Below are 24,935 nucleotides of genomic sequence, written 5' to 3'. Positions count from 1 at the left end.
TTGTCAGCACCCTCCATGGGAGTGCTGCTACCAGTGAACTGGGAACACCTCAGCTCCTCCAGCACAGCAGGTGCTTAACCTCAGGGGGTCAGAGAACAAAGCTGTGGGCCTGGTCACAACCCTCCAGGGTTAGAGCATGCAGCCCAGGAGTGCTGAGCTGAACCTTGGTCCCCTGAAATCATCCAGAAATGAAGACAGCTGACTGAAACCAACTTAAAGAACAGTCAAACCCTCAAAGGCATCAAGAAGTATAAAAGCAAAAAGGCCCATCCAAAGGACAGCAACAACAAAAATTAAAGGAACATCCGGCCACAAAGATGAAGAACCAGAGGAAGGACTCTGGCAACTCAAAAAGTCAAACTGTCTCTTGGACCACAGCACAATAAAAATGTAAGTCAACACAATGAAAATCACTCAAAACCATACAAATACATAAAAATTAAACAACATGCTCCCAAATGACTTTTGGGTACATAATGAAATTGAGGCGGAAATCAAGAAGTTCCTTGAAAATAATGAGAACAAAGATAGAACATACCAGAATCTCTGGGACATGACTAAACAATGTTAAAATGAAAATTCAAAGCATTAAATGCCCACATCAAAAAACTAGAAACATCTTAAATTAACAACCTAACTTCACAACTGAAAGAATGAGAGAAACAAGAGCAAATCAACCCCAAAGCTAGAAGACAAGAAATAACAAAAATTAGAGCTGAACTGAAGGAAATCAAAACACAAAAAACCATTCAAAAGATCAACAAATTAAGGAGTTGATTTTTTGAAAAAAAAATAAAATAGGCCACTAGCTAGGCTAATTAAGAAGAAAAAAAGAGAAGATCCAAATAAACACAATTAGCAATTACTAAGAGAATGTTACTACTGACCCCACAGAAACAAAAACAACCATCAGAAACTACTATTAACATCCCTCTACGCAAACAAACTAGAAAACCTAGGTATGATGGATATATTCCTGGACACATGCACTCTTCCGAGACTGAGCCAGAAAGACACAGATTCCCTGAGCAGACCATTAACAAGCTCCAAAATTGAATCACTAATAAATAGCCTACCAACCAAAAAAAGCCCAGGACCTGATGGAGTCACAGCTAGATTTTACCAGATGTACAAAGAAAAGCTGGTACCATTCCTACAGAAACTATTCCAAAAAACTGAGGAGGATGGACTTCTCCCCAACTCACTCTATGGGGCCAGCATCACCTTGATCTAAACTCTGACAGCGAAACAACAAAAAAAGAAAACTTCAGGCCAATATCTTTGATGAACACTGGTGCAAAAACCCTCAACAAAACACATGCAAACCAAATCCAATAGCACATCAAAAAGCTAATCCACCATGATCAAGGAGGCTTCATCCCCAGGATGCAAGGCTGGTTCAACATACGAAAATCAATAAATGTGATTCATCACATAAACAGAACTAAAGACAAAAGCCATATGGTTATTTCAACAGGCTTTTGATAAAATTCAACATCCCATCATGTTAAAAATTCTCAGTAAGCTAGGTATTGAAGGAACATACCTCAAAATAATGAGACACATCTATGAGAAACCCACAGTCAACATTACATGGAATGGGCAAAAGCTGGAAGTATTCCCCTGAAAAACGGCACAAGATAAGGATGCCCTCTCTCACCACATCTATTCAACTTAGTATTGGAAGTCCTAGCCAGAGCAATCAGATGAAAGGAAGAAATAAAGGGCATCCAAATAGGAAGAAAGTCAAACTACCTGTTTGCAGATGACATGATTCTATATCGAGAAAACCCCATAGTATGAGTCCAAAAGCTCCTTCAGCTGATAACTTCAGCAAAGTTTCAGGATACAAAATCAATGTACAAAAATCAGTAGCATTCCTGTATACCAACAACAAGCAAACTAAGAGCCAATTCAGAATGGCCATCCCATTCAAAACTGCCACACACACACACAAATATCTAGGAATACAGCTAATAAGGGAAGTGAAAGATCTCTACAATGAGAATTACAAAACACTGCTGAAAGAAATCAGAGATGACACACAAATAAATGGAAAAACATCCTATGCTGGTGGAAAGGAAGAATCAATATCATTAAAATGGCTACTGCCCAAAGCAATTTACAGATTCAATGCTATTCCTATCAAACTACCAAAGGCATTCTTCACAGAACTAGAAAAAATTATTTTAAAATTTTTATGGAACCAGAAAAGTAATTTTATGGCTCAAATAGCCAGCACAATACTAAGCAAAAAGAACAAAGCTGGAGTATCATCTTACCTGACTTCAAACCATACTACAAGGCTACAGGGATCAAAACAGCATATATACAAGCTATATGCTTGTATATAGACCAATAGAATATAGACCAATAGAACAGAATAAAGAGCCCACAAATAAGGCCACACATCTACGACCATCTAATCTTTGACAAAGCTGACAAAAACAAGAAAAGGGGAAAAGACTCCCTATTCAAAAAATGGTGCTGAGATAAGTGGCAAGCCATATGCAGAAGACTGAATCTGGACCCCTTCCTTATACCATATACAAGAATAGACTCAAATGGATTAAAGATTTAAATGTAAAATCCAAAACTATAAAACCCCTGGAAAACAACCTAGGCAATACCATCCTGGACCTACGAACGGGCAAAGAATTCATGACAAAGACACCAAAAGCAATCACAACAAAAGCAAAAACTGACAAATGGAATGTAATTAAACTTAAGAGCTTCTGCATAGCAAAAGAAACTATCAACAGAGTAAACAGACAACCTACATAATGGGAAAAAAATCTGTCTTAGTCAGATGCAGAGTTGGCAAAAATCAAGATTCAGGAGAAAGTCCAGCATCCACAAGGAACTTAAACAACATTGTAAGAGAAAAACAAACAACCCCATTAAAAAGTAAACAAAAGACATGAACAGATACTTCTTAAAAGACATACATGTACACAAAAAGCATATAAAAAAAGCTCAATATCACTGATCATTAGAGAAATGCAAATCAAAACCAGAATGAGATACCATCTCACACCAGTCAGAATGGTTATTATTAAAAAGTCAAAAAATAACATATGCCAGCAAAGTTGTGGAGAAAAGGGAACCCTGATACATTGTCGGTGGGAGTGTAAATTAGTTCTACCATTGTGGAAAGCAGTATAGCTTTTCCTCAAAGAGCTAAAAGCAGGGCTACTATTTGACGCTGCAATACCGTCACTGAGTATACACTCAGAGGAAGAATATCTATTATAAGGACACCGGCACATGAATGTTCACTGCAGTACTGTTCACAACAGTAAAGACATGGAATCAAACTAAATGCCCATCAATGACAGACTGGATAAAGAAAATGTGGTAGATACACACCATGGAATATTACACAGCCATAAAAAAAAATGAGATCACGTCTTCTGCGGGAACACGGATGAAGCTGGAGGCCATTATCCTTAGCAAATTAACACAGTAACTGAAAACCAAATACTGCATGTTCTCACTTATAAATGGGAGCTAAATTATGAGAACTTATGAACACAAAGAAAGTAACAACAGACACTGGGGTCTACTTAAGAGAGGGAGGTGAGGAGGAGGGCAATGTGCAGAAAAGATGACTATTGGGTACTGAGCTTAATACCTGGGTGATGTAATAATACATACAACAAACCCTATGACACATGTTATCTATGTAACCAACCTACACATGTATCCCCAAACCTAAAATATTTTTTTTTTAAAAAAGGAATAACCAGGAAAAAAAGAATACTAAAGCCCTCCCCATCACAGTGTAAATAATGAATAATTACAAAATGAAACTTTCCTCCTGAAAATTAGCTTTAACTATGTTATAGCATAGGAAATAATAAATATCAATAATTCCAAAGTAAAAAAAAAAGTCAGCGTGTTTTCCTACCTCCAAATGACTGCATCACCTGCCTAAGAATGGTTCTTAACTAGTCTGAAATTATAGACATAGAATTCAGAATGCGGATGGCAAGGAGAATCATCAAGATTCAGGAGAAAGTTGAAACCCAATCCAAGGAATCCAAGGAATCCAATAAAACAATACAAGAACTTAAAGATGAAATAGTCATTTTAAGAAGGAACCAAACTGATCTGATAGAGCTGAAAAACTCACTAAAAAAATTTCATAATACAATCAGAAGTGCTCAGAATAGACAAAACTGAGGAAAGAATCTCAAAGTTCAAAGACCAATTCTTCAAATGAACTCAATCAGACAAAAATAAAGGCAAATGAATAAAAAGAATGAACAGAAACCTCCTAAAAATATGGGATTACGTAAACAGACCAAACATATGACACATTGGCATTCCTGACAGAGACAGCGAGAAAGCAACTTAGAAAACATAATTAAAAATTATGAAAATTTCCCTAACTTTTCTGGGGAGGTAGACATTCAAATTCAGGAACTGCAGAGAACCCCTGTAAGACGCTATTCAAGACAACCATCCTGAAGACAAATAGTCATCAGATTCTCCATGGTCAAAGTAAAAGAAAAAATCTTAAAGGGAGCTAAAAAGAAGGCAGAGGTCACCTACAAAGGGAACCCCATCAGGCTAACAGCTGACCTTTCAGCAGAAACCCTACAAGCCAGAAAAGACTGGGGACCTTTATTCAGCGTTCTTAAAGAAAGGACATGCTAACCAAGAATTTCACATCCAGCCAAACTATGCTTCATTAAGTGAAAGACAAATAAAATCCTTTTCAGATAAGCAAATACTAAGGGAATTCACTACCACCAGACCCGCCTTATAAGAGGTCCTTATGGAAGCACTAAACATGAAAATGAAAGGCCATTACTGGCCACCACAAAAACACACTTAAGTACACAGACCATTGACACCATAAAGCAACTACACAATCAAGTCTACATAAGAAGCAGCTAACAGCATAACAGGATCAAATTTTCACATATCAATACTGACCCTGAATGTAAACGGACTAATTACACCACTTAAAAGACACAGAGTGGCAATTTGAATAAAGAAACAAGACCTAACTATATACCACCTTCAAGAGACCCATATCACATGCAATGATACGCACAGACTCAGAGTAAGGGATAGAGAAAAATCTATCAAGTAAACAGAAAACAAAAAAAGAGACAGATTGCTCTTTTAATTTTTTAATTCAAAAACAGACTTGAAAGCAACAATAATCAAAAAGGACTAAGAAGGGCATTAGATAATGAGAAAAGGTTCAATTCAACATGAAAATTAACTATCCTAAATATATATGCATCCAACATTGGAGCACCCAGATTCATAAAATAAGTTCTTAGAGACCTACAAAGAGACTTAGATAACCACGCAATAATAGTGGAAGATTAATAGTGGAAGATCTCATCTCGACACCCACTGACAGTACTAGACAGATCATCGAGGCACAAAACTAACAAAGATATTTAGGACCTAAACTTGACACTTGACCAAACGGACCTAACAGACATCTACAGAACACTCCACTCAACTACAACAGAATATACATTCTTCTTATTTGCACATGACACATAATGTAATATTGACCACACACTCAGCCATAAAGGAATTCTCAACAGATTAAAAAAAAAAAAGAAAGAAAACTGAAATTATACCACACTCTCAACCACAGTACAAGAACAGATCTCCAAAATCATATAATTATGTGGAAATTAAACAATCTGTTCCCTGAATGACTTTGGGTAAACAATGAAATTAAGACAGAATTCAAGATATTTTTTGAAACTAATGAAAACAAAGAAATGACATACCAGATTCTCTGACACACAGCTAAAGCAGTCTTCAAAGGAAAGTTTATAGCAGTAAACACCTACATCAAGTAGTTAGAAAGATCTCAAATTAACAACCTAACATCACACCTAGAGCAACCAAAAAAAAAAACAAAAACAAAAAACAAAAGTAAACTAACCCCAAAGCTAGCAGAAGAAAAAAACAAAAGGAGAGCTTAACTGAACAAAACTAAGACATGAAAAACTATACAAAAGGTCAATGAAACCAAAACGTGGTTCTCTGAAAGAATAAGACTGACAGACCACTAGCTAGACAAATAAAGAAAAAAGGAAAGAAGTCCAAATAAACACAATCAGAAATGCAAAGTGAAGATTACAACTGACCCCACAGAAACACAAAAAACCCTCGGAGACTATTATGGACACCTCTACCTACACAAACTAGAAAACTTAGAGAAAATGGATAAGTTCCTCAAAACATACAACCTCCCAAGATTGATCAGAAATAAATTGAAACCCTGAACAGACCAATAGTGAATTTTAAAATTGATTCAGTAATAAAAAGCCTACACCCAGAAGAAGCCCTGGAAAAGACATATTGACAGCCAAATTCTACCCAACATATAAAGAAGAGCGGATAACAACCCTACTAAACTATTCCAAAAACTGAGAAGAAAGGACTCCCCGTCAAATCATTCTATGGAGCCAGCATCATTCTGATACCATAACTTTGTAGAAACACAATGAAAAAAGAAAATTTTAGGCCAATATCCCTGATGAATATAGATGTAAGAATCCCCAACAAATACTAGCACACCAAAACCAGAAGCACATCAAAAACCTAATCCACCATGATCAAGATGGCTTTATTCCTGTTATACAAGGTTGGGTCAACATATGTAAATCAGTAAACGTGATTCAACACATAAACAAAACTAAAAACAAAAACCACATGATCATCTCAATAGATGCAGAAAAGGCATTCGATAAAATTTAACATCACTGCGTGTTAAAAATTCTCAACAAACTAGACACTGAAGGAACATACCTTAAATAAAAAGACTCATCTATGGCAAACCCACAGCGAACATCATACCAAATAGGGAAAAGCTAGAGACATTTCCCTTGAAAACCGGAAAAAGACAAGCATGCCCACTCTCACCACAACTATTCAGCATAGCGCTGGAAATTTCAGCCAAAGCAATTACGCAAGAGAAACAAATGAAAGGCATCCAAATTAAGAGGAAGTCATACTATCTCTGTTCACAGATGATATGATTCTATACTTAGAAAACCCCACTCTCTCTACCCAACGGTTCCTAGATCTGATAAACAACTTCTACATAGTTTCAGGATACAAAATCGATGTCAAAAAATCAGTAGCATTTCAGCAATAACGTCCAAGCTGAGAGTCAAATCAAGAATGCAATCCCATTCACAATAGCCACAAAAGAAATAAAATACCTAGGCATATAGCTCAACAGGGAGGTGAAAGATCTCTACAATGAGAATTACAAAACTTTGCCACAGAAATCAGAAACAACACAAATGGAAAGATATTCCTTACTCATGGATAGGAAGAATTAACATTATTAAAATGGCCATGTTGCTCAAAGCAATTTACAGATTCAATGCTACTCCTATCAAGCTACCAATGACATTTTTCACAGAACTAGAAAAAATATCTAACATTCATATGGAAATGAAAAGCAGCCTGAATACCCAAAACAATCCTAAGCAAAAAGAACAAAGCCAGAGGCATCACACTATCTGACTTCAAACTACTACCAGGCTACAGTAACCAAAACAGCGTGGTACTGGGGAAAAAAAAAAAAAAACAGACACATAAAACAACGGAACAGAATAGAGAACCCAGAAATAAAGCCACACACCTAAAACCATCTGATCTTTGACAAAGTCAAAAATAAGCAATGGGAAAAGGACTCCCTATTCAATAAAGAGTGCTGGGATAACTGCCTAGCCATACGCAGAAGATTGAAACTGAACCCTTTCCTCTTACCATACACAAAAATCCATTCACGATGGATTAAAGACTTATATGTAAGGCCTAAAGCTATAAACACTCTAAAAGAAAATCTAGGCAATACCATTCTGAACCAAGGCCCTGGCAGATTTCATATGAAGACTCCAAAAGCAACTGCAACAAAAACAAAAGTTGAAAAGAAAGACCTAATTAAACTAAAGAGCCTCTACACAACAAAAGAAAGTATCAACAGAGTAAACAGACAACCTACGGAATGGGAGAAAAAATTTGCAGACTATGCATCCTACAAAGGTCCCATAGCCAGAATCTGTAAGGAACTTAAATAAATTAACAAGCAAAAGAAACCCATAAAAAATGGGCAAAGGACATGAACAAACAATTCTCAAAACAAGATATACACATGGCCAGCAAGCATATGAAAAAATGCTCAACATCACTGAGTTTTAGAGAAATGCAAATCAAAACCAAAATAAGAACCATCTCACATCAGTTGGAACGGCTGTTATTAAAAAGTCAAAAAATAACAGCTGCTGATGAGGTTGTGGAGAAAACTGAATGCTTTTACAGTGGTGGGGGGAATGTAAATTTCAGCCACTGTGGAAAGCAGTTTGGAGATTTCTCAAAGCTAAAACAGAAAGAACTGCCATTCAACTCAACAATCCCATTCCTGGGTACAAACCCAAAGGCATATAAATCATTCCAATAAAAAGACAACATGTACTCATATGGTCATTACAGCACTATTCAAAAAAGCAAAGACGTGGAATCAACCTACATACCCATCAACAATGGACTGAACAAAGAAAATGTGGCACGTATACACCATGGAACACCACACAGCGAGAAAAAAGAATAAAATCATGTCCTTTACAGCAACATGGATGGAGCTGGAGGCCATTATTCTATGTGAATCAATGCAGGAAAAAAAAACAAATACAAAATGTTCTCACTTACATGTGAGAGCTAAATATTAAGTACACATGGACAAAGGGAACAGTACACAATGGGGTCTACTTCAGGGTGGAGGTTGGGAAGAGGATGAGAATTGAAAAACTACCGATCCGGTCACTGCACATGTACCCCCTGAACTAAAATAAAAATAAAAGTTAGAAAGGAATAAAAGTTTAAAAATAAAATAAAATCTAGTTTCTTAGCAATTTCCAAGTAAAAAAATAAATAAATCTGATATGAAGAAATGGAAATATACAGTAATGTTTTACTTTGATGGTCTTGACAGTGTTATTTTCTCTGAAGCAAAAATTATCTCAATTATGTATATTACAAAAGAGATCATTTCCTCCAAATGGAGACAACAAACAATATTAGAGAAAGCAGCACAGCATTTTTGTCTCTAATTTCTCTGTAACTTAGCTGTGAAACCTTGAGTAAGTCAGTCATCTGCCATCTCATCTGTAGTAAATTAATCAATTTTAATTTGCCAAGGAGTTATAAGTAAAATTGTGATACAATTTTTCATTCATTAAACTAAAGCAAAGTAATTGATTTAAATGAGATTTATAACTGAAATAGCTCAACGTAGCACCCCCAAGAGTATCTAATAAATTATGGCAGTGTACAAAACATTCAATAGTTAAAAAAAAAAAAAAAAAAAAGACGTTGTTACCTTGAATTTATGGGCAACTGGACATTCTAGATTTTGTAAAATGTCCTTCCTCCTTACCAGATTACATTTACAATTTTTTTTACAGTTTTGGACATTGTTAAATTACACACTCAAATTACTCAATTGAACTCATTATGAATAGAAATCATGTGGCACATGATCTGAACAACTTGGCTCACTGCAACCTCCACCTCCCTGGTTCAAGCAGTTCTCCTGCCTCAGCCTCCAGAGTAGCTGGGAATACAGGTGCACGCCACCACACCCGGCTAATTTTTCTGTATTTTAGGAGAGACAGGGTTCACCATGTTGCCCAGGCTGGTCTCGACCTCCAGAGCTCAGGCAATCCGCCAGCCTCGGTCTCCCAAAATGCTAGGATTACAGACGTGAGCCACCGCACCCAGTCTTTCTCTATAGCTCTTAATCACTACTCGTTATGTATTTACTTGTTAATTATACTTCTCCATTAGAATGTAAGTTCCAGGAGCAAAACGACTTTCTATTTTGTTCACGACTGTCTTCTCAGCACCTGAACACTATCCCGCACACTGAAGGTTGCCAGTAAATATCTGCTAAATGAATAAATAGGTGGATGCTCATGGTTTCCCTCTTGGCCTTGGTACTATTTATTCTACCATATGGAGCAGCCATAGCTGGAAAGCATCCAGAGCTTTTCAGTGTAGGGTTCACTGGTTAAGGGGAAGTAAGGCCTAGTTGAAAATTCTGAAAGAAGTCTGGTACCAGCACTGTCTCGAGGCCTTAATGAAGCAGATACAAAAATACTCTCTTACTCAGCACCCTAACTTTTCAGTGTAGGGTTCACTGGTTAAGTGGAAGTAAGGCCTAGTTGAAAATTCTGAGAGAAGCCTGGTACCAGCAGATCCAAAAATACTCTCTTACTCAGTTTCTGCATTCGCTAAATGTATACAGTGTAACTGTCCCTCGCATTGTAGGATAAAGAATACACCTTATCAATGCGATATTTGTTACGCAGTATACCACATGCGTTAATACAAACGATGTCATGTACTGCATTAAAAAATCGCATTGATATTTTGATAAATATACAAGGCACTTGCAGACAAAAACCAGAGAATTTTTCCCTCTATTGCAGACAAAAACCAGAGAATTTTTCCCTCTACAGCTTTTTTGAGGATTTGGGAGAAACGGACAAATGCAACATTGCATGTCATTAAATACAGCATATCCAAAACACAAATAACGAGTTTCTTGGCCCAACAGATATAGACCCTGGAGCACTAAAAGAATATGTTAAACACCTGGATGAGGGAAAGAGAAGACTGCCTCCAAAACATACTTACTTTATTTCAAAGTCAAAAGTATTCAACACTTAATTCATACATTCATACTGCATCCCAGAAAAACGTCCCACCCGCGCCCATGCATGTTACAAGTTTTGAGAGCATTTTATAACTGCACTTTAATCCGTCTGCAGCGAATGACTTCTGGTAAAGCGCTAGCAGTTAATAACACTTCTTGTAGGAAAAAAAAAATTTAATACAAGAACCACAATACCTCCACTCCCAAGAAAGAGGAGGAGGGCACACTACTCTGTCTCCAGGGACTCCCAGAATCCCGTACGCCCCGATATAAGGAAAGTCATCCAGGCAACACACGTGTCGCTCCCGCCTGGAGGTTGGAAATCGCACATGGGACCTGCCCATCAGCGGGGACCCAGACACAAGTCAGAGGTGTCCGCAGGGAATGCAGCGTGGATCCTGACAGCTTCGGGCCCCAGGGCCAGCGACCCCCGCCTGAGCCCGACTCAGGCCAGCACCCTCCTCGGATTTCGACCGGGGCCTGCCCCCAGAGCTCACATCCCCGCAAACGGCAGTCCTACCTGAGCTCTGCCCCCAGCTACAGGGCTGAGGGGGCAGGCGGGAGGAGGCGTGGCCTTCCAGTTCGCCAGTCGAACTCCCTCGTGCGGTTGTTATGACTTTCCCTCTCGGGATCCGCGCCCCGATCAAGTTCGAGTTGCACTTCCGGGGTCTGCAGGAGACTGACACGTCATTACGCACGCGACGGCAGCGGCGGCGACAACCCGGAAATAGGCGGGGCGCGGGACCCAGGTAGGTTCCTGTGGTACTAAGTGGCATGGAGAAAGAGGCCCACGTGAATTAAGTAGTCCTGTTACGCACTGGCGGACTCTGCTCGCCCTTCCTTATGAAGTCTGCCTGGGTAGCGGTAGAGGACGAGTCCACCTTAAAGCCTCGTTCTCCCCCCGGAATTTTAACCAGTCTGAGGATGTCCTCACAGCCAATTCCCCATTCCCCCACTCACAGTGTGTCAGACTTTACTATGTCCATTCAATTCCAGAAAAACCGGGAGGTCTAGATTTGGAAGATTAAATTTACTTTTGAATTATAACATGTAAAATAGGAAGTTAATACTAGCATCCTAATGACAAAAGTTTTCTCATCATGCTTGACGCAGATGGGACTCTTACGGATATTAATATTCCAGAAACAGGTTTGAAAGGTATTTCAAGGATAAATCTGGGGAGAGGGATGGTAGCAACTGATTTTTAATTTTTAGATAGTACTCTCAGGGCATTTATTTAGTCCAAAACTGTTAATTTAATGAATTAGGCTAAACTAGACGCTGGGGAAACAAAGCTGAGTTAGACATTCTCTCCTCTGAGACAGCTAAAGAGAAGGAAAGTCTGGTGGCTGGCAAGTAAACCAACAGTTATGTTCTTCAAAGAGGAGATCCCAGACTCTCTAAAGTATACTTCACTCCGACACTGTTAGTACTTCTTAATCTCCACTCCTTTCTTGTTTCCTTCATAAAAGTAGAATGCTATTCATTTATTTATTTGCAAATGTACCCTGCCCCCCTAAAATGTAAAGTCATTGATGGTAGTGACCTTACCTTGTCTTTTTAATGAATCTCGGGCATTGCAAGACTGTTAGGGCTTCATTTCAGGAAAGAACTCGAATGGTTTGTAGAGTGACACTTTATACTGAAGAGGAAGGCAACAGCGAGATTCTGAAAAGCTTTATATGTCATGCTGAGTAATTTGATTTTCTGCTGCAGACAATTGGAGAAACTGAAGGACTGTTGAACAGAGGAGGGAAACATTTTTATTTTGGTAGACTTTTGCAACACTGACAAATTATATTAAAAAGATAAGGCTGCCAAAAATGTATAATCCCAGTTTAACCATGAGAAAAACATCAGACAAAATACCTGACCAGTACTACTCCAAACAGTTAAAGTCATGAAAAACAAGGAAAGTCTGAGAAACTGTCTGAGCCAAGAGGAGCCTAAAGAGACCAACTTTAATGTGGGATCCTGAAACAGAAATAGAACATAAGGGGGAAAACTAGTGAAAATTGAATAAAAAGAGAATATACCAATTTTTACATAAAACATGGAGATTGGTCAAGAGATGAGTAACAGGACCTTTCAATGTTTCCAGGATAGAGGCCCACTCAAGGGTTAGAGGAAGGTACTTTGTTCAATAGTAAACTATTGAACAAATATAAGGGTGCTTCAGCCTACAATTCCAGCTGTACTTACATGGGAATGAATGAGCCTTCAGATTGTTCCTATCATAGAGTCTTTCAGCTGGAGTCCCAAATTTCATAAAGCAAAGACAAACCATCCCCACTGTGCCCAGTTCTGAATTCCTGACCCACAGAAACAATTAGAGAGAATGAAAATGATTCTTGTTACTTTAAGCCAGTAAATTTTGGAGTGATTTTTCAGCAAAAGAAACTAATATGCTATATGACAAGAGCCAATGAGTAAATATCCTTTCAAGTCCAATCCTGCCTAAGATGTCAAAATCAAGAATGAGGAGGTTATGTGCTAAAACAGAGTGAGTCCTTTTCTCTCCTTACTCTACCCTAAGTGGTAAACTCCTGCCTCAGCTGACCACAAAAAATATCTTCTGCATATCTGTGAGGAGAAAGGAGGGAAAGCAACAAAAATTGTGTGTGGGCTTAGATGTTTTGTTAGAATTACAACAGCCCATGTGTAGCGTAGCAGAAACCATTACAATGATGACTACACGGTATAAGTACAAAAATTTCCCCTCGTTGTAACCATAGTCATCTAAACTGTACAAGTTAGTTTATTTATAGTTTTAATTTATACATCTCTAGGGAAGCCAGAAACTTCAGTTTCTCTCCCCACCTCTCTTCTCTTGCACTTTAAAATCCTACTAAGACAAGGAAAAAGGAAAGGAAATTTTTTCCCTCCTGGCTAACAGCTGGTCCATCTTTGATCACTAGGATGATCAAAGAAATGTCCCTATACCATATTTGGCATATCCTCCTCCTATTCCAGACCACTTCCTTCGGAATCTATCTTTTTATCAATCTACTCTGACCCTTCACATCAAATGATTTCAGTGACATACAGCAGACGGACACCTCCAAAAATACTATCAAGACTACATGATGTTCATTTAAGTTAAAAATAAAATGTAAACCTACTTATCATGGCTAGGGCTCAGTGCCAACATTTTGGCAGTTCAAGAATATCCATTAAGGAAAATATTCTTAATTAGATGCTAAGGGCAAAGCTGTGTCCAAACTAACCAACTCTATTAGAACGAGGTCTGGATGCTGACTTAAATTTGGAGAATCAAGTAACATTCCTGCCCTTGCCCAAGCCCAAGCAGGTATGTGCTGTGGTTTGAATGTGTTCTCTAAAAATTCATGTGTTGGAAATGTAATTGCCATTGTAATAATATTAAGAGGTGAAGCCTTAAAGAGGTGATTTAGACCATAGGGGCTATGCCCTCATGAAGGGATGAATGCCATTACTGTGGGAGTGGATTAGTTATCATGGGAGTAGGCTCCTGATAAAAGGATAAATTTGTCCCCCATTTTCTCTCTGTCTTGTGCACTGTCACTACTTTGTCTCAGCCTCTCTCCCCATGTGATGCTTTCTGCCACAAAATGACCTTCACCAGATGCAGCCTCTGGATCTTGGACTTCCCCAGTCCCCAGAACTGTAAGTCAAATGAATTTCTTTTGTTTATAAATTACCCAGTCTGTGGTATTCTTACAGCAGCAGAAAATGGACTAAGACAGTATGTGTGAAGTGTGGCATAGTAATTACAACAAGTTCTGCCTTCTAGATTCAGTTTATATTCAAAGCCCAAAAAGTAGAATCGTATAACCAACTAATTTCTAATGACCCTTCCAATAAAATGATTATTACTTGAAATCAACTCCCTATCACTTGTGTTTTCCATCTAGAAGCTAGGGGAAAAAAGCTGAGTTAGACTCAAGAACACACTTTTCATTATGCCTGGAATTTGTTTTTTAATGAGAAAAGATAACATATCAATGTTCAAAACATACTTTAAGAGAATTTCAAACAAAAAACATAAAGCAGCCTCTAGTTTGTGATGGAGATAATTTGTAGGTTGATATATTTACCTAGAGTTAGACAACCTGTGAGGTTTGAGGGCACAGTCTCCAAGGCGTCCCTCATTTCTGACACCAACTGCAAGTTTGGAGGTTTCCCAGAAACACCCTCAAGTTTGAAATTTTGCTAGAAGGTCTCACAGAACTCACTGAAAGTTGTTATCTTTACAGTTACCATTTATCACAAGGAAAGAATACAGACTGATACCAGCCAAGGGAAGAAGCACGTAAGGCGGTGTCCAAGAGGGTACCAAACACATCACTTTTGCTGCACTCTCTCATTATTTGCTGTACTCTCCCAGTGGAGTCAAGACATGTTACTCTCCCCAAATCCACGCTTGACAATATGCAATGTAGAATTCCAGTAACCCTTTTCCTGTTTGCCCCAAGAATATTTGCGAGTGGCACTTGCAGCTGCAGCATTTACCTTGAGATTGCTTTGCTGATATGGTTTGGTGTATCCCCACCCACATCTCATGTTGAATTCCCATGTGTTGTGGGAAGGACCCAGTGGGAGTTAATTGAATCATGGGGGCAGGTCTTTCCCTGCTGTTTCTGTAATAGTGAATACATCTCACGAGATCAGATAGTTTTAAAAAGGGAAGTTTCCCTGCAGAAGTTCTCTCCTCTTGTCTGCTGCCATGTGAGATGTACCTTTCAACTTCCACCATGACTGTGAGGCCTCCCCAGCCATGTGGAACTGTAAGTCCATTAAACCTCTTTCTTTTGTAAATTGCCCAGTCTTGAGTATGTTGGATCTGTTTGGGTCTGAAGAAGACAGGAAAATGTGGGAAACTTTGGAACTCCCTAGAGACTTATTGAATAGCTTTGACCAAAATACTGGTAATGATATAAACAATGAAATCCAGGCTGAGGGAGTCTCAGATGGAGATGAGGAACTTGTTGGAAACTGGAGCAAAGGTGACTCTTGTTATGTTTTAGCAAAGAGAATGGTAGCATTTTGCCTCTGCCCTAGACAATTGTGGAACTTTGAACTTGAGAGACATGATTTAGTGTATCTGGCAGAAGAAATTTCTAAGCAGCAAAGCATTCAAGAGGTGACTTGGATGCTGTTAAAAGCATTCAGTTTAAAAGGGAGACAGAGTATAAAAGTTTGGAAAACTGCAGCCTGACAATGTAGAAAAGAAAATCCCATTTTTTGAGGAGAAATTCAAACCGGCTGCAGAAATTTGCATAGGTAATGAGAAGCCAAATGTTAATCACCAAGACAGTGGGGAAAATGTCTCCAGGCCATGTCACAGACCTTTGTGGCAGCCTCTCCCACTACAGACCCAGAGGTTTAGGAGGAAAAAATGATTTCATGGGTGAGGCCCAGGGTCCCTCTGCTGTATGCAGTCTAGAGACTTGGTGCCCTGCATCCCAGCCACTCCAGCCATAGCTAAAAAGGGTCAAGGTACAGCATGGGCTTTTGCTTCAGAGGGTAGAAGCCCCAAGCCTTGGAAGCTTCCACATGATTTTGAGCCTATGGGTGCACAGATATCAAGAATTGAGGTTTGGGAACCTCCACCTAGATTTCAGAGGATGTATGGAAATGCCTGGATGCCCAGGCAAAAGTTTGCTATGGGGGTGGGGCCCTCTGGGAGAACCTCTGCTAGGGCAGTGTGAAAGGGAAGTGTGGGGCGAGAGCCCCGACACAGAGTCCCTACTGGGGCACTGCCGAGTGGAGCTTTGAGAAGAGGGCCACTGTCTTCCAGACTCCAAAATGGTAGATCCACCGACAGCTTGTACCATGTGCCTGGAAAAACCGCAAACACTCAATGACAGTACATGAAAGCAGCCAGGAGGGAGACTGCACCCTCCAGAGCCACAGGGACAGAACTGCCCAAGACCATGGGAACCTACCTCTTGCATCATTGTAATCTGAATGTGAGATATGGAGTTAAAGGAGATAATTTTGGAGCTTTTAAGGTTTGACTAACTGCTTGATTTTGGACTTGCATGGGCCTTGTAACCCCTTGGTTTTGGCCAATTTCTCCCATTTGGAATGGCTGTATTTATGCAATGGCTGTACCCCAGTTGTATGTAGGAAAAACTAACTGGCTTTTAAGTTTACAGGCTCATAAACTGAAGGCACTTGCCTTGTCTTGGAAAGACTTTGGCCTGTGGACTTTTGAGTTAATGCTAAACTTAGTTAAGACTTTGGGGGGCTGTTGTCTTGGTTTTGAAATAGGAGGACATGAGATTTGGGAGGGGCCGGGGGCAGAATGATATGGTTTGGCTGTGTCCACACCCACATCTCATCTTGAATTCCCATGTGTTATGGGAGGGATCCAGTGGGAGGTAATAGAATCATGAGGGCAGGTCTTTCCCTGCTGTTAGTTACTGTGATAGTGAATAAGTCTCATGAGATCTGATGGTTTTAAAAAGAAGAGTTTCCCTGCACAAGTTCTCTTCTTTTGTCTGCTGCCATGTGAGATGTGCCTTTCACCTTCCACTATGATTGTGAGGCCTCCCCAACCATGTGGAACTGTAAGTCCATTAAACCTCTTTCTTTTGTAAATTGCCCAGTCTTTGGTATGTCTTTATCAGCAGCATGAAAATGGACTAATGCATTTGCCTTGAAATATCTTACTTTTATTATTATTTTCATGTCACTCTAGTATATCAACTTTTGAAACAAAAGACATTCTATTTATAGTATTCGGATTTTAGTAGTGGCATTTCCATTTGCAAATATAGTAATTCTCTATTGCTGAAAATGTCAAATCCTAGAAAACGTAGCATTTCTACACGTGATGTTAACATCATTCTCAAACAGTTGTTGGCTGAAGATTCAATTGATGAATCCGATTTTTCTGAAAGAGACGATTATGATGATTCAGACTATTCTGATGTTAGTTCCATTTAGAAATAACTCCAAGAACAGTTTTCATATTTAATTTTTCACATAGAAAATCAGTCAGATTTGCTTCAGCCTCAAAGAGCATGTTTATGTAAAATTAAATGAGCACTGGCAGTGAGCTGCACTTATTTTTCTAAATGGGAATAGTCAGGGAAGCTCACCAGAGCTTCAACATTCAGAATTTTTGAGGGGCTCCATTATGGAGGCATCACTGATCCATTGCCCATATGGAACCCAGTCTCCAGGTCAGATGATACACGACCCAAAGCCTCTAAGTCATGTGGTTGGTCTTTCTAGCATGGGTAGCCTCTACCGTAAAACTGTTGGACATAGGCAGTTTTCCTAAACAAAGACACTTTTATCAGATGTGATAGGTTATTTCCCAGAATCTGAGGCCACAGGCCAGAACTCTCTTTAGGAAAGGCCAAATTCTTTACTATACAATATTTCACACTTCACATTGTATTTCCTATATAAGTTTTATTTGGATGAGAGGTGGTAGGCAAAGGAAAAGACAAATGATAATTAAGTCTCTGTCATACTAGTCAAATCATCAGGAATAGGTGATGAGTTTTAAGTAGTACAGATACCAGTTTTCTTCAGTTTAGCCCTATAGAACCTTTCCATTTTCTACTTAGTGTCTTTCCTTTAAATTTCTTCTCACCATTCCTTTATGGAAAGAGAGAATAAAAATACTGTGAGCTTTCTTGTGAGCTCTGTAAAGATAAAACAACAAAGAGGAAATATGTAAAGGATAGGCTCTGTGACCGTGATCTTTTTCTAATCTCTTGAATAGTAATTGGATAGGCTGGAAACAGCTGTAGAAAGCTGTAGCTGCATCCCTAACAGAGATTTGTTTCTAAACTGAGCCTTTATGATAAAAATCACTAATGATAAAAAATAACTATGAAAATCCCCTAAATGGCTCACAAAGTACAGAATACATAAAGTTATGCTTATACTCTAGATCTTTAGTTCTTGTGCACACTTGAATGTGAGACTTCTGAACTAATTTAAATGTTAGAGCTAAAGAAGAGTTTGTGTGCAGATATCTGAGAATTTAAACAATTCTGATAAATCCAGTGGGCAACTCAGTCTTTATTGTAACCATTCAGCAGCATTTAACACAATTTAACATCCTCCTTCTTAAAACTTGAAACAGTTTCTTCATTTGATATTTGTGAAATTACAGAGCTCTTTGATTTTCCTTTGCTGGATTCTTCCTGACCTCTAGATGTTAATGTGCCTGAGATATGTTCCCTTCTTTATCTGCCTTTATTCCTGGGGTTATCCAATTCACTCCCTTCACTGTTATATGGCATCACAACGCTGATGGCTTCCAAATATCCATATCCAGCCCTGATTTCTTTGATTTTCATATTCATATATCTGACTTCTTATTCAACATATCTATTAAAATACTCAACATACATTTCAGACTTATTTTCTACCTCCAAAAGCTACTCCTATTGCATACCTCTTCATCTCACTAAATGGCACATGGATTCTTACAGTTGTTCAGGTTGTCCTTTGATTCTTTATCTCTCACATTTTACACACAATTCCTCAGGAAACTCTGTTGCCTCTCTCTTCAAAAGGTAACCTAAATCTATCCAATTCTCAGCATCTCTACTACAACCATTCTAGTCCACAATAGATGCTATAATTGGTTGTTCTACATGCTTCTGTTTTTGCCTCCTTACAATCTAGTCTCCAGTTGGCAGCTGTAGAAATCTTCTAAAAATTTGTGCCAGAACTTGTTGCTTCCATGAACAAAATCTTTAATAAGTTTCCTTACTCAAATAGAATAAAATCCAAAACCATTTCTATAAGTCTATAAAGTCCTGCATGATCTGGCCCTTTGCTACCTCATGCCTCCACTGAGTCAGCAGATGGTAAAAGACTGTTTTGAAGGGATGGAGAAAGCACTTGGCCAATAACTTTGGAGTTTGGTAAATGGCAGTCTCAAAGTCAAGTACCTGGCTCTTTCCTAAAAGTATTTAAAGACAAGAGACTGACTGAGGATACCTTTGATGACAGAGTAAGGAGATAAGAACTGTCATGTTTTCCCAACAGCTAGTGGACATGATCATACATGGATGGGTGTATTCATTTTCTAGGCCTGCCATAACAAAGTATTAAAAACTGAGTGACTTACACAACAGAAATTCATTTTTTCATAATTCTGAAGACCAGAAATCCAAGATCAAGGTCATGGCAGGGCTGGTTCCTTCTGAGGACTGTGAGAGAGAATCTGTTCCATGCCTTTCTACTACCGTCTGGTAGTTTGCTGGCCATCTTAGCTGTTCTTTGGATTGTAGATTCATCACCCAGATTTCTGCCTTTATCTTCACTTGGCACTTTCCGTGTGTGCTTGTCTCTGCATCAAAAGTTTTCCCTTTTATAGGAACACAAGTCATATTGGATTCAGTCTCACCTTAATGACGTTATTTTAACTTGATTACCTCTGTAATGACTTTAGTTCCAAGTAAGGTCACATTTGGAGGTAGTGGGGGTTAGGAAAGACTTCACTGTATCTTTTGTGGAAGATAAAATTAAACCCACAACACTGAAGTACGATTATTTTTGAAAAAGAAGAGAATCAAATCTAATAGAAAGAAAGGAGAAGCAAACCAGCCAGCAGAATGAGGTTCTGTGAAGTACGCCACCAGAAGAGGAGATCCATGGGAATTGTGAGATGCTGACTGGGACATTCATCCCACGTACCAGGGAATGTCAGTGTTTGAGTTCCTGCATTTTGGATGAATCTCCAAAATTATACTAAAGTACCTAATGACAGCACCAGTATTTGGGCATTTGCTACAGAGAGGACAACAATTCCAATTTATGATAGCCTTTTTCTCCCATCTCTGAGCCGACCCCGAAGGACCACACAGTAATAGGATGAGTGTAGGACCAGGGGAAGTAAAAGGTAGAGGAACTGAGACAAAACAGATCATGGGCCAGGCCCAGTGGCTTACACCTGTTATCCCAGCACTTTGGGAGGCCAAGGTAGAAGCATCGCTTGAGCCCAGGAGTTCAAGATCAGCCTGGGCAACATAGAGAGATATAGTCTCTACAAAAATAAAAAGAATAATTAGCTGGATATGGTGGCACATGCCTGTATATGGTGGCACAGGCCTGTGGTCCCAGCTACTTCAGAGGCTGAGGTGGGAGGATCGTTTGGGCCCTGGAAGACAAGGCTGCAGTGAGCCCTGATGGTGCCACTGCACCCCAGCCTGGGCAACAGAGGGAAACCCTATCTCAATAAAAGAAAAGACAAGAGAGATGATGTCCCCTTCTTTCCAGCATACTTGTGGGTCAGACCTATGCTGGAAAAGGGACACTTTAAAGTAATGGAAAGTTTCCAATCCAGCTCATGTAAAGAGCCTGGAGCTTGGATGTTTGTCATGCTCATCTTCACAAGAAAAAGCTGAGCAAACTGAAAATCAACAAGTATTCTTAGATCTGTAAGAGAATTAATGTCACAAGGCAAACTACTGCCCTCTAAACTAGACAGACCAGTGGTGTATTAGACCATTCTTGCATTGCTATAAAGAAATACTTGAGACTGGGTAATTTATAAAGAAAAGAGCGTTAATCAGCTCACGGTTATGCAGGCTTTACAGGAAGCATAGTGCTAGCATCTGGTTGACTTCTAGAGAGGCTTTAGGAAGCTTACAATCATGGCAGATGGTGAAATGGGGAGCAGGCACATCACATGGCAAAAGCAGGAGCAATAGAGAGAGGTGATGGAAGATGATACACACTGTTAAATGACCAGACGTCATGAGAACTCACTGTCACAAGGACAGCACCGAGCCATGAAGGACCTGCCCCCATGATCCAAACATACCCCACGAAGTCCTACCCCCAGGATTGCAGATTATAATTCAACATGAGATAAGGGCAGGGGCAAATATCCAAACTATGTCATTCTGCCCCTGGTCCCTCCCAGATCTCATGTGCTTCTTACTTAGCAGAATACAATCATGCCTTCCCAACAGTGCCCCCAAAATTTTACTTAAACATTAACTCAAAAGTCTCAAGTCTTGGCGGGCACGGTGGCTTATGCCTATAATCCCAGTATTTTGAGAGGCCAAGGCAGGTGTATCACTTAAGGTCAGGAGTTCAAGACAAGCCTGGCCAACATAGTGAAAACCCATCTCTACTAAAAATACAAAAATTAGCTGAGTATGGTGGTGTATGCCGTGATCCCAGCTACTTGGAAGGCTAAGGCAGGAGAATCACAGAGGTTACAGTGAGCCGAGATCATGCCACTGAACTCCAGCTACCCCACCCCCCCACAAAGAAGTCTCAAGTCTCATCTGAGACAATTCCCTCCCACCTATGAGCCTGTTAAATAAAAAGCAAGTGAGTTACTTCCAAGATATAGTCAAGGTATTGGGTAACATTCCTACTCCAAAAGGGAGAAATCAGCCCAAAGAAAGGGGCTATAGGCCACATGCAAGTTCAAACCCAGCAGGCAGTCATTAAATCTTAAAGTTCCAAAATAGTCTTCTTTAACTCCATGTCCTGCATCTTGGGCAGCTCCTCCCTTGTGGCTTTGCAGGGTTCAGCCCCCAGGGCTGCTCTTATGGTTTGGAGTTGAATGCCTGCAGCTTATCCAAGTGCAAGGTGCAAGCTAACAGTGGATCTACCATTCTGGGGTCTGGAAGAGGGTGACCCCTTTCTCATGGCTTTATTGGTCAGTCTCCGCTTAGGAACTCTGTGTGGGAGCTCCAACCCCACATTTCTCGTTGGCACTGCCCTAGTAGAGGTTCCCTGTGAGGGCTCTGCTCCTGAAGTAGGCTTCTGCCTGGGCACCCAGGCTTTCTCTTACATCTGAAATGAAGGTGGAAGCTGCCAAGTGTTCTTCACTTTTGCATTCTGTGCACCTATAAGCTTAACATCACATGGAAGCCAGCAAGGATTATGGCTTGCATTCTCCAAAGTGGCAGCCAGAGCTGTACCTAGGCCGTTTTGAGCTGACACTGGAGCAGGAGTGGCTGGGATGCAGGGAATGGTGTCCCAAGGCTGTGCAGGGCAGCAGGGTCCTGGCCCTGGCCCATGAAACCATTAGGTTCTCATAGGCCTCAGGGCCTGTGATAAATGGGGCTGCCAGGAAGGTCTCTGAAATGCCTTCAAGGCCTTCTCTCCATTGTCTTTGATATTAGCACTTGGCTTCCTTTTAATAATACAAATATATATCTAGCAAGTTGTTGCTCAACAGCCTGCTTGAATTCCTTTCCTAAGAAAGCTTTTTCTTTCTCTGCCACATGGCGAGCCTGCAAATTTTTCAAAATCTTACGCTCTGCTTTTCTTTTAAAATATAAGTTCCACCTTATTTCTTTGCTTTCACATCTGAGCTAGACTATTAAAAGCAGCCACACCACTTCTTGAACATTTTACTACTTAGAAATTTCTTCTGCCAGATACGCTAAATTATCGCTCTTTAGTTCAAACCTCCACTGATCCTTAGGGTGTGAACACAACGCATCCAAGCTCTTTGCTAAGTTATAACACATGTGACCTTTGCTGCAGTTCCCGATAAGTTCCTTATTTCCATCTGAGACCTCGCTAGCCTGGACTTCACTGTCCATATCACTGTCAGCATTTTGGTCACAACCATTTAACTGGTCTCTAAAAAGTGTTAAACTTTCTATCTTTCTGTCTTCTTGGAGCCTTCCAAATTCTTCCAACCTCTGCTTATTACCCAGTTCCAAAGTTGCTACCACATTTCAGGTATCTTTATGACAATTCCCTGAACTCCTCAGTACCCCTTTTCTGTATTAGAGCATTCTTGCATTGCTATAAAGAAATGACTGAGACTGGGTAATTTATTTTTTTTTTTAAAAAAGAGAGGTTGAATTGGTTCATGGTTCTGCAGGCTTTGTAGGAAGCATGGTGCCTCTGCTTTGAAGGAGGCTTCAGGAAGCTTACAATCATGGTAGAAGGCAAAGAGGGAGCAGGCATATCACCTGGCAAAAGCAGCAGCAAGCAAGGGGTGGGGGAGAGGCCACATAGTTTTAAATGACCAGATCTCACAAGAACTTACATCACAAAGAGAGCACTAAGCCATGAGGGATCCACCTCCATGATCCAAACTGGTTCCAACAGGACCCACCTCCAGCATTGGGAATTACAACTCAACATGAAACTTGGGTGGGGACAAATATTCAAACAACATCAGGTAGATACAGAGAACTACAACTTACTGGAAGTAAAAGCCAGGATATTGAGTGAATATCTGTAGGGACACTTTAAAATGTAATTGACAAATTACTGGAGGCTCACAGTGGACTAGGTTCAGAGTTAAAGACTCTAAGCCATCTAGTATTTGTGAGTTTTCTCTCTAAGCACCCTACTAGAGTCTCACTATAAGGATCAGAGAATAGTCTCTGATGGTGGGAGGGAAAAATAGCTATTTAAAAATATACCAAGAGCTCTCTGTTTTTCTTGACAAGGTATGCTTTTAAGGGAAATTATTGTATCAGAGCCTGATTGGGGGCTTATCAGAGGCTTCCCAACATAGAGGAATGGAAATACTCAATTCCAGCTCTTTCTAACCTTCAAAGTAGGATGGGTGGCGGGGGTGGCGTGGACAACATGCAAGGACAGAAGGCAACTGTCTGCCCTTGAAGAAGCAGAGGGATGGAAACTAAGAAATCATAAAAAAGATGTTCTAGAGGTAAAAAAAAAAAAAAAAAAAAAAAAACAGAAATGAAGAATGCTTTTGATAGGCTCATAAGTAGACTGGACACTACCAAGAGAATAATCTCTGAGTTTGAAGTTATGTCAATAGAAACTTCTGAAACTCAAATGCAAAGAAAAAAAATAAGTAAAAAGATGGAACAGAATATTGAAGAATTGTGGGACAATTAATAATACAACAACTGTGGCTGGGCACTGTAGCTCACACCTATAATCACAGCACTTTGGGAGACCAAGGCAGGCACTTGAACCCCGGAGATGGAAGTTGCAGTGAGCTGAGATCGCACCATTGCACTCTAGTCCAGGCAATAGTGCAAGACTCCGACTCAAAAAAATACGAAAAAAGTGTAATCTATGCATAATGGGAATACCAAAAGGAGAAGAAACTGAAACAGTAACAGAGAAACCATTTGAAGTAATAATGGCTGAGAATTTTCCAAAATTAATGACAGATACAAACCTACAAATCCAGGAATCGCAGAGCACACCAAACAGGATAAATACCAAAAAATGTAGACATGGGCATATCATATTCAAAGTTCAGGAAATCAAAGACAAAAATATTTTTGAAAGAAGCCAG

At 39.7% G+C, this 24,935-nt stretch overlaps 1 protein-coding gene and 1 long non-coding RNA gene across 22 annotated transcripts in view; one reads left to right on the top strand and one right to left on the bottom strand.

Annotated features, from left to right (window-relative positions):
• Positions 1–11,405, bottom strand: part of ARB2A (ARB2 cotranscriptional regulator A) — a 481,527-nt gene extending 470,122 nt beyond the window's left edge. For 17 of the 20 annotated variants that reach the window (XM_073014598.1, XM_073014605.1, XM_073014594.1 and 14 more), the window contains exon 1: positions 11,235–11,343. The gene's annotated coding sequence lies outside the window, so the exon portion shown is untranslated. Of the gene's footprint in view, positions 1–10,909; positions 11,206–11,234 lie in introns of those variants that run through there. The other 3 variants (XM_073014612.1, XM_073014606.1, XM_073014596.1) reach the window with 3 other exon arrangements.
• LOC140711484 (uncharacterized) overlaps positions 11,385–24,935 on the top strand; it is a 297,959-nt gene continuing 284,408 nt past the window's right edge. For both annotated transcript variants that reach the window (XR_012092702.1, XR_012092701.1), the window contains exons 1-2: positions 11,385–11,463; positions 14,272–14,359. This is a non-coding gene — a long non-coding RNA (uncharacterized lncRNA). The remainder of the gene's footprint in view (positions 11,464–14,271; positions 14,360–24,935) is intronic.

This window comes from Chlorocebus sabaeus, chromosome 4 (genome assembly GCF_047675955.1).
Source record: "Chlorocebus sabaeus isolate Y175 chromosome 4, mChlSab1.0.hap1, whole genome shotgun sequence".
NCBI lineage: Eukaryota > Metazoa > Chordata > Mammalia > Primates > Cercopithecidae > Chlorocebus > Chlorocebus sabaeus.
The sequence above is the reverse complement of the archived record's forward strand: the minus strand, read 5'-3'. Positions and strand labels throughout refer to the sequence as shown.